The sequence below is a fragment of the Haemorhous mexicanus genome, chromosome 29, assembly GCF_027477595.1.
Source record: "Haemorhous mexicanus isolate bHaeMex1 chromosome 29, bHaeMex1.pri, whole genome shotgun sequence".
Classification (NCBI taxonomy): domain Eukaryota; kingdom Metazoa; phylum Chordata; class Aves; order Passeriformes; family Fringillidae; genus Haemorhous; species Haemorhous mexicanus.
The window spans coordinates 417501-427739 of record NC_082369.1 but is presented as its reverse complement, the minus strand read 5'-3'; the positions used below and the strand labels follow the sequence as shown (position 1 = coordinate 427739).

Genomic DNA, 10239 nt, shown 5'->3' with positions numbered 1-10239 from the left:
CACGACAGCACAACCCCTGCACGCCCGGGGACCACATCCCTAAAATCCCCCCAAGGACCACATCCCTAAAATCCCCCCAAGGGATCACATCCCTAAAATCCCCCCAGGTACCACATCCCTAAAATCCCCCCAAGGGATCACATCCCTAAAATCCCCCCAAGGGATCACATCCCTAAAATCCCCCCAAGGACCACATCCCTAAAATCCCCCCAAGGACCACATCCCTGCATCCCTGAAATCCCCAAGGGACCACATCCCTAAAATCCCCCCAAGGGACCACATCCCTAAAATCCCCCCAAGGACCACATCCCTAAAATCCCCCCAAGGGACCACATCCCTAAAATCCCCCCAAGGGATCACATCCCTAAAATCCCCCCAAGGACCACATCCCTGCATCCCCCCACTCCACCTGTATCCCCAGCTCACCACGTCCCTAAACCCCCCCAGGGCAGCACCTCCCCCCGCATCCCCCCGGCGCCACATCCCGCACACCTTTCTGCATCCCCACCTTATCCCATCCCCCCGCAGCCCCGCACGCTTCCCACCCCCTCCCGCCTCCTCGCAGCCGCTGCATCCCCCCCACGCCGGGTACCACACCCCCGCATCCTCCATCTCCCGCATCCTCCATCCCTCACATCCCCCGCATCCCTCCACACCCTCCGCATCCCCGCACCCCACGCATCCCTCCCTCCCCACCCCGTATCCTCACTCCGCCCCCCCGATCGCAGCTCCCCCCCGGTTCCGCAGCCCAATCAGGGCCGCTCGGAGGAATTCAAACCCCGGCCCCGCAAGCGCCGGCGGCGGCTCCGCTCCGCTCCCCGGCCGGGAAGGCTGCGCCGTGGAGCGGCCGGGAGCGGCGGCGGGGCCGGTCCGGATGGGCTCGGGGAGCGGCGGGGCGGGCGCGGCCCCCGCCCGCCGCCCGGAGCGCAGGTGAGCGGGGAGGAACCGGGGGGAACCGGGGGGAACCGGGAAAGTTTGGTGGCGGAGCCCCGGAGCTGCACCGGGCACCGCCCGGCCGCGGCTCCGCAGGGGCGGTGCGGGCTGCGGGGGATCCGCTCCCGGTGCCGCTCCCGGTGCCGCTCCCGGTGCCGCTCCCGGTGCCCGGGTGGGCTCCCTGCGGGGCTGGGGGGTCCGGAGAGGTGCGGTATCCCCGGGGTCGGGGTGCGCCCCGGGGTCTGTGGTGGGGGGGAGAGAGAAAAAAGGGGAATATTGGAAGGAATATCGCTGTTAGATAAAATCTGGGATGGGCATTTTGGGGAAGGAGAAGTGGAAAACAAGGAATTCCCGCAGCTGCTGCTAGGCTGCCGATTTTGGGGTTCTGCTGTCGGGGAGCAAAGGGGCGGCTGCGGAAGCCCCCGAGTGCTGAGGGGATTTGGGGGTGCCCACCCCGGGTCTGGGAGACGAGGGAGGGCGGCTTCGGGAAACTTTGGGATGGAACGGAGCCGCTGGGTCCCTGCTGGAGCCGGGGGGATCCCGCAGAACCCCGGGACAAAGGGCTGAGCCACGGAGCTGCCCCTTGGAGGAGCCGGGGGCGTTTCACTCTCAGCCCCCTCGGGAAGAGCTGGAGCTGCGGGAGCTCTCCGGGAGTGCCGGGGAGCGGCCGAGGCAATTCGGGAAGTCTGGAGGCAGCTTTTGGTGCAGAGCCTCGTGTTGAACACGAGATGAAGCTCCAGCAGGGCCAGCTGTGGGGCTGACGGCGCTCTGGGGCTCCCAGGACCCGGCTGCCATCCCCTCCTTCTGCCATTCCCGGCGTTCCGCCTCTCCCAGCTGCTGCCACTCGGTAGGAAGGTGTCCCAGAGCCCGGGAGGGGACAGGGTGCTGCTCGCGGTGGCTCTGGTGGCGCCCGGGCAGGGCTGTGCGTGGGACAGGAGCCGGGGATGGTTTTCCTGGCCAAGGGAGGCGGTGGGAGCAGGATCTGCCCGGTTGCTGTGGCAGCGCGGCCCCAGCGCTGCTGGCAGTGCCCGGGTCCTTGGGTGAGGCTCTGGTTTCCCCTGAGCAGCCCTGGGAGGCTGCCTGGGGTCTGTTCGGGGTCTCTCCCCACGGTTCCTGTGCCAGGAGGGGAAGGGAGGGAGGTGGGATCGTCCCTGGAAACTGCGCGGGTGGAACCCCCGGGCTGCAAACCCCCCGGAAAGGACGAGGACAGGGCCTCAGGCTGTGCCGGGCAGGGTTTAGGGCGGATATTGGGGGAATTGCTCCACAGAAAAGCTGCTCAAGCCCTGGCACGGTGGCACTGGGGGCGTCCCCATCCCTGCGGACATTTCAAGCCGTGGATGTGGCACTTGGGGACGGGGCTCAGTGGCGGCCTGGGCAACGCCGCCAATGGGCTCGATGATCTCGGGGGACTTTTCCAGCGTAAACAACTCCCTGATTCCATCCTCTGGGACGGCTCCAGGGCCACCCAGCAGCGCCTGATGTCCCCGAGGCTCCATCCACCTGTTGCCGGTGGCCCGGCCGGGCCGGTCCCGCTGCCCCCGCGGCTCTCCCGCTGCCGGCGGCATCTGCTCTCCGCTCCCGGGGCCGGGGCAGCGTTCCCGGGGCTCAGCGGGACGGAGCGGGCCGCGGGCAGCCCCCGGCAGGCCGGCCCGGGGCTGGAGCAGCAGCAGGGCCGTGGGCGGCTGCCGGAAAAGCCGGAGCTCGGAGCAGCAGCCGCGGTTCGTGAGCTCCGCGCCTCCCCCGGCGCCTGACACGGTGACAGCAGCGGGTGACAGCAGCGGGTGACAGCAGCGGGTGACAGCAGCGGGTGACACCTCGGGCTGGCGGCGCCGAGCTCCCTGCAAGTGCCGAGCGCCGGTAAATCCCGAGCCGGGCTGGGAGCAGCTGCTCCCGGCCAGGAAGCGCTGCCCGGCCGGGGCTGCCTCCGAGCGCTCCCCTCAAAGTCAGATTGATGGCTCGGAGCTCCCTGAAGGCACCTAAAGGCCGTGAGGCTGAGCTGCAGCCCGGGGCCGGGCGGTAACCCGGGCTTAAAGGAGTAACCAGGGCTGGGGAGGGAATTGCGGGATGGGAGTGCTCCAGGGCGTGGGGCCAGGGATGCAAAACTGGGATTTAGGGGGGAGCTGGAGGCTGTTTCTGGAAGAAGGGGCTGGAACCTGCAGGGAAGAGCGGTGGGCACCCAAAAGAGGGATCTGGAGTGGGTCTGGAATTGCTGATCCCAGTCGTGCCCGGCTGGTGGGACAGAGCTGCCCGTTCCCATTCCCATTCCAGCCGTGCCTGGCTTTGGGTCTGTGTGGAGACCAGCCGGGATCCCGAGGGAGGGACCCACCAGAGCCTTCCACAGCCCCCTGCCGAAGGAGCCTGTGCTGTGGGAAGGGCAGGATGCTGCTGGGAAGCTGGGGCGTGCCTGAGGTGCAGGGCTGCAGCCTGGGCAGCTCCCAGGGTCGGGCAGCACAGGCGTATCCATGGATTTCAACATCCTCCCACGGCCTTGTGTGGCTTTCCCTTCCTGGCCTGGCAGGGCTTGGTGCCCACCAGGTCCATACAGAACCTCCTTCAGGAGGATTTTTGGAATCCAAGCCTTTCTTTGGAAGCACTTTTGGCTTCTGCTGGGATTCCCCAGTACGTGGGAATGGTTTGGAGCAGGGAGGGTTGGAGCAGAGACCCTTGAGCCCACAGGGGAGCCGCAGCTTTTGGGTCCTGGAGAGGAGCAGACTCCTGGGAGCTCCCAGAGAGGCAGGGCAGGAGCTGCTGGATGCTCTTCCAGGCTGGAATGGCTCTGGAGGCCGGGCTGGCCAGGGCTTGGAGCAGTCTGGGGCAGTGGGAGGTGTCCCTGACCCCATTCCATGATCCCACAGCTCCCTTGGTGGTGTCCCCGTGGGAGCAGAGGTGGCTGTGCCACCCCAGCCTCGCTGTCCCCACACTGCCCTGGGGCTCCCAGCTGGCCCAGCCCGGGGCATGAGGGATCCTCTGGCCTGGGAGAGCTCTTGGTTGGGGGAATTCAGCTGGAAAATCCCTGGATCAGCCCCATGGAGCTGCCCGGGGTGGGAAGGGCTCCTCAGGCCGGAGACTCCGGTACCTGAATTCCCTGAATTCCGGGGATCTCCCGCAGCCCCTCTGCATTGCAGGGCTGGGAGTTTGTCTTTAATTGTGCCGGGCTGTGCTAACGAAGGGATTAAGGCCTGGGAGGGCGAGCGGTGCCGGCCAAATTCCCCTCCCTGCTCCAAGGGCTGGTTTTGTAACGCTCTCCTTTCATTCCTTCCTCCCTGCCTGGAGCATCCCGCGCTGGGATCCAGATCTGAGCCACTGCTGGGGCTGGGCCACGAGTGCCCAGCAGCTGCTGAGCCTTGCCAAGGACTGAGGGATGAGGGAACTCCTGGATGGAGCCGGGCACTCCGGGATGGGCAGCTGGGAGGTTCCAGAGGGATGGGGAAGGGCGCCAGGGCGGGGCAGAGCTGGGGGATGCTCTGTCTCCTGTGGAAGGAGCAGAATCCCATGGAGCTGCTCCATGCATGGGATCCAGGTCAGGGATGTGCCCAAAGCTCCTCTAGGGGAAAGGAGGGGGCTGGAAGCAGAGCTGCTGCCAGGGGCAGGAGTAAACCCAGGGATTCTGCAGAGCTGTGCAGGACAGGGGCAACAGGAACGTTCCCTGGGAGCAGCAGGGACAGAGCCTTGTCCCCAGGGGACCTGCTGTCCCGCCAGGCTGGGGCAGACACTGCCCTGCTGGATCCTGCTGGATCCTGCTGGAGCAGGATCCCAGCCTGGCTGCCAAGGTGCTTCCAGGAATGCCTCTGAGCACCAGGGCACGGCAGGGACACAAAGCAGGCAGTGATGGAGAGAGCTTGGCACTGGCGTGGCACAGAGTGTCCTGGCAGGGGCAGGGACGGGCGGGAGCAGCCGGGGAGGCTGGCACGGAGTCTGGAGCTGTGGGAGCTGCAGCCCAGAGTGGGGTGGGGGCACACGGGTCCCCAGGCAGGACTGGGGTCCCAGCTGCAGAAGGACAGTGCTGTCCCCCCGTCTGTCCCTGCCTGGCACAGGGGGAGAGGGAAGGGGAAGGGTTCCAGCAGTGGGATGAGAGGATTTGGGGCCTGGTGCCGGGGTTGCTCCTTCCCTCCTGCTCCGTCCCGTGGGTGTCACTCCCCCCAACCCAGGCCAGACATCCCTGGCCCTGGGGAAGCCGTGGAGGAGGTGAGAGATGGGCCAGAGGGACCTGCTGGGATCCAGGACCCTGCTGGGATCCAGGACCCTGCTGGGATTTGGACCCTGCTGGGATCCAGGACCCTGCTGGGATTTGGACCCTGCTGGGATCCAGGACCCTGCTGGGATCCAGGACCCTGCTGGGATTTGGACCCTGCTGGGATCCAGGACCCTGCTGGGATCCAGGACCCTGCTGGGATCCAGGACCCTGCTGGGATTTGGACCCTGCTGGGATCCAGGACCCTGCTGGATCCCCCTGGTTTTGATGGAGATTTCTGGTGATTTTGGGACTATTTAAGGAATTTTGAGGGGATTTGAGGGATTTTTGGGGTCCGTGGCCATCCCTGGCTTCCCTAATCCTGTCCATCCCACAGCCCATCCCTGGAGCAGAGTCTGGAACGGGGGAGCCTCAAGGAGCTCAGGGCAGCCCCTTTGATCCACCAGCTCCCTTCCCTGCCCCAGATGCTGGGAGCCCTGGCCAGGTTTGATCAGGACCTTCCCTGAGGGAAGCAGGAATGGGATCCCCCGGCTCCCTGCAGCCCCGAGCTCCCGAGGGTGGATAAAACCCCGGGCAGCTCGCAGCATGGGAGCGGCATCGATTTCCGGGAGCTGAGCCCTGGCCCTGGATCGATCTGCATTTTTATCAGCTCATCTCAGTGACTGAGAGGCTTTGGCACTGCGGGGGAGGAGGAGGAGGGAGAGAGGAGGAGGAGGAGGAGCAGCTCTGCTCTGGGGGGGGGCTCCTGGGGGTCCCTCAGCTCCTCAGGGCTCCTGCTCGGCCCTGCAGGGCCCCACAGGTCCTGGAAAACCTGGAGGGATGGAGGGATGGACAGAGGGAAGGAATGAAGGATGCAGGGGGATGGAGGGATGGAAGGAATGAGGGATGGAGGGATGCAGGGATGGAAGGATGGAAGGAATCAGGAATGGAAGGAATCAGGGATGCAGGGATGGAAGGGATGGAGGGATGGAAGGAATGAGGGATGGAGGGATGCAGGGATGGAAGGAATCAGGGATGGAAGAATGGAAGGAATCAGGGATGGAAGGAATCAGGGATGGAATTAATCAGGGATGCAGGGGCGTTCTCCAGGTTAAAACGCTCCCCAGGGAGAGGCTGGGACACTCGTTGTGCTTTTGGGAAGGACATGGACCAAATCCAGCCAGGCTTGGCTTTCCCTCTTCACCTCCCTCTCCTGCTCCCGTTTGCCTCCGAGCTGGGTGGGTGGAGGGGCTGAACAATTCCAGAGAATTCCCCCGGCAAGGGGGGGGGTCACTCTTGTCACCTCTGGAATTCCTTGATGGCAACAGTCAGCCCGTGCTGGCCTGGGAAAGTCCATTTTTCCTTGGATTTACCGTCGGGTGGGGATGCAGGGCCGGGGAGCACTCGGCATTCCCAGGGCAGGGAGAGCTCGGGCCGTGCTGGCCCCTGCAGCCCTGCCCTCCCCTGGCTGCTCCTCCCCTGGCCTGGCAGGAGCCGCTGGGGCTGGGCTGGAGCTGATGGGATCCTTCCCTGCAGGGGAGAGCTCTGGGAGCCAGGGCAGGGCTGGGATCCTGCCGGGAGAGCTCTGTGGGGTCAGCCCCGGGCTGAATTCCTGCTTGGACCTTCACAGGGCTGGGATCCTGCCGGGAGAGCTCTGTGGGGTCAGCCCTGGAGAGCTCTGTGGGGTCAGCCCTGGAGAGCTCTCTGGGGTCAGCCCCGGGCTGAATTCCCGCCTGGACCTTCCCAGGGCTGGGATCCTGCCTGGAGAGCTCTGTGGGGTCAGCCCCGGGCTTGGACCTTCCCAGGGCTGGGATCCTGCCTGGAGAGCTCTGTGGGGTCAGTCCTGGAGAGCTCTCTGGGGTCAGCCCCTGGAGAGCTCTGTGGGGTCAGCCCCGGGCTGAATTCCTGCTTGGACCTTCCCAGGGCTGGGATCCTGCCTGGAGAGCTCTGTGGGGTCAGCCCCGGGCTGAATTCCCGCCTGGACCTTCCCAGGGCTGGGATCCTGCCTGGAGAGCTCTGTGGGGTCAGCCCTGGAGATCTCTCTGGGGTCAGCCCCAGGCTGAATTCCCGCCTGGACCTTCCCAGGGGCAGAGTCCAGCCCTGGGTTTGGGAGTGCTCTCTCTGTCCAGCCTCTGCTGCCGTCCCGGTCTGGGTTTTATGGGGCTGGGGGCACCTGGCACAGTGGGAGGTGTCCCTGCCATGGCAGGGGTGGCTCTGGGTGGGCTCGAGCTCCCTCCAGCCCAGCCCAGTCTGGGATTCTGTGGCAGGAGCAAAGCTGGCCAGGCTGGGACTGACGATCCCGCTCTCGCGTGTTTCCAGCCCGGATTATTTGGATTATTTTGGGGGAATTCAGCTCCGGGAGCCTCGGCCGCTGCTCCGGGTGTTGGCGCACGTGGAGGGCGGCTCCAAACAGCGCCTCCGACCCAGGAATGATCAAAAATCCTTTAATTGCAGCGCCGGAGTTCTTCGGAGCTGAGTCTTTGCCCATTTGCTCAATAATTCATGGCAGAGCCCGGTAATTAAATGCTAAAGACCCGATTTGCCTGGCATTGTTTGCAGTTCCATTGCTGCTTGAATGCAAGAAATTACCGAGTCATTTAATTGGTAATTAAAAGTAATGATTGCTTCCCGTGCTCCAGGAATTACTCAGCATTTCTGGGGTTGTTTGCACACAGCAGAAACGCCCTCCCTGTTTTCCGGGCTGAATTCCTGTAAACTTATCCCTGGCTTGGAGCTGAGGGGAGCCTGGAGCTGCCCCATCCTCCTTTAATAGCTCCTAAAGACCGGGAAAATGTAAATTAGCGCAAAAAGAGGCGGCCCAGGCTGCCCGGGGGAAGCTCCTGGGTTTGATCCCCGTCCCCTTCCAGGCTCCCCCTTCCAGGCTCTCCCACCGCACCTGGCCTGGGTGGGTCTGGGGGGGTTTGGGATGTCCCGGTGCTGTTGGGGGCTGGGTTTGGGCCTTTGGATGAGGGAATGCGGGGCTGTATTTACAAATATTCCACAATCCCTGACAAGAGCAGCCAGGGGAAATCGGGATCTGCTCCCAGGGAACTGCAGGACAAGAGGGAGCAGCTGTGCCAGGGGAGTTTAATTTGGATATTGGGGAAAGTCTTACGTGGAAAGGATTGTCAGGATGGAGGGTCGGGAGCTGGCACTGGGCTGGGGGTGGCTCTGGGACGGGCTGGGGGTGGCTCTGGGACGGGCTGGGGGTGGCACTGGGCTGATCCTTCCCCGGATTTTGATCCCCAGGGACGATCCTGGAGTGTTCAGGAGGTGTCCCCACGTTTGTGGCCCTGATGAAATCCTGACTTTCCTCCCGTGAGGCTCAGGGACCCCACCCCGAGGGAAACATCCTCGGGGGAGCTGGAAACCCCTGGAGGGGCTGGAGGTGACATTTCCCAGCTCCTCAGGAAGTGCTGCCCCAGCCTTGGACTGGGATTGCAATTCCCAAAGTTGGGCACAGGGAATAATTTCATTTTTTGTGCCGAGCCCTGGGAGCCGTGGAGCTGAGCGTGGCTGCTCCATGCAGAGCTCCAGGCAGGGATAACCTTTGCTTATTCCCAGCCTGGAGTTACCCTGGGCTGGGTCTTTGCTGCCTGAGCCCTTCCAGCTGCCCTGTCCTGCTCTGATTCCCAAATCACCAGCTCTGGAGGCACCTCGGAGCCAGAGTGTGAATTAATAATGTGCTAAGAAAATAAAGACACTTCAACAGCCTTTAAATCAAGGGGAACAGCCTGTTAAAGGCTTTGGACAAATCCCATTACTTTGTGTGCAGTTTTAGGGCTGGCAGGAATAAATCTCCCAGCAATTCATGGATGCTGACAAATTCCTTCAGGAAGAGCCCGTGGGATGCTCCTGGTTATCCAGGGATCCTCTGCAGGAGGTGTGGAGCAGATTGATGTGTCCCACTGGAAGTGGCAGCACGACTTGTGGCCTCTGGGCCACCTGGGCTGGCATCACAATCGGTTTTGGGAGCCCGGGGTGCTCCTCCCTGGGCTCTGGAGCAGGGCTGGGCTGGCAGGACCAGAGCAGGAGGAGGGGACGGGCACTGGGAATTTCCCCTTGTTGGTGCATGGCAAGGAAAGAGGGATCAGGGGATTTGGTGGCTCTGGAGCTGCTGAAGCCTCTCCGGGGGTGGCTGCAGGGCCCCGGACCCTGCTGGTGTCACCGTGTCCCCAGAGCTCCCTGTCCCTGCCCAGCCAGGCAGGGCTGGCCCCCCTGTCACTCCAGTTTCGGTGTCACAAACCTCTCAGGCCAGGAAAGGCAGGTTTTGATGGAAAACTGCAGGAATTTGGGATTGTCCACAGCCGTGGGTTGCCCTGTCTGGGGACACTCAGGGCTCCCTGGGGATTGGGGTCTCCTCCCTGCGTTTGCCTGGCCCTGGGAATTCCTGCTCCAGGAATTTCCTTTCCTCTTTTCCCCTCTGGAGCATCCCAAGGACCAGGATTGCCCTCGTGGCCTCTCCTCAGTGGTTCAGGGAAGCTGCTGGGGCTGGGATTCTGCACAGGGAGAGCTCCTGCAGCAACCAGGGAACAGCTCAGGTGTGACACATCCCTCACCTGTCCAGGAGAGCTCTGCAGGGCTGGGCTTGGCTCGGGAAGGGGCAGCGAGCTGGAATTCTCTGCTTGAGCAGGGGAGCCTGCAAAGGACAGGACAGGACAGGACAGTCCCTCAGTGTCCCCAGGAAATGTCGGGAATGAGGCCTCAGGAATTTCTTTGGGAAGGGGCATTGGTGCTACCCAGGAGGGGTGGGAGAGGAACCCCACCAGGGCCAGGGGTTCTGGGGGGGCCTTGGTGCCATCCAGAATAATCATGGAATGGTCAGGGCTGGATAAAGCCTCCAAGCCATCGAGCCCAGCCACCCCTGTCCCCTGTCCCACATTCCCGTGGCTTTCAAGCCCTGCAGGAATGGGAATCCAGCCAGTTCCAAGGCCTGGCCACCCTTTCCATGGAGGAATTTCTCCTCCTGCAGCCACCCAGGCTCCCACCAGGCCCAAGGTGATTTTCTCTCATTTCCATTGGCAGTTAAATCCAGCCTGCCATGGCTGGAAGCTGCAGGAAGCACAAATGGTTTCCCCCAGCCACGGGCAATGTTTTGGGTTTTTTTTTTTTGCCTGGAACTGGAGCAGCCAAGT

The 10239-nt window shown here is 63.5% G+C and overlaps 1 protein-coding gene across 2 annotated transcripts in view; it reads left to right on the top strand.

Moving 5' to 3' along the window:
• The first annotated feature begins 850 nt into the window (after nucleotides 1–850).
• The window catches only part of CTXN1 (cortexin 1), an 18608-nt gene continuing 9219 nt past the window's right edge, over nucleotides 851–10239 (top strand). Inside the window, exon 1 of one of the 2 annotated variants that reach the window (XM_059870084.1) lies at nucleotides 851–930. The gene's annotated coding sequence lies outside the window, so the exon portion shown is untranslated. Of the gene's footprint in view, nucleotides 931–1619; nucleotides 1781–10239 lie in introns of those variants that run through there. The other variant, XM_059870083.1, reaches the window with a different exon arrangement.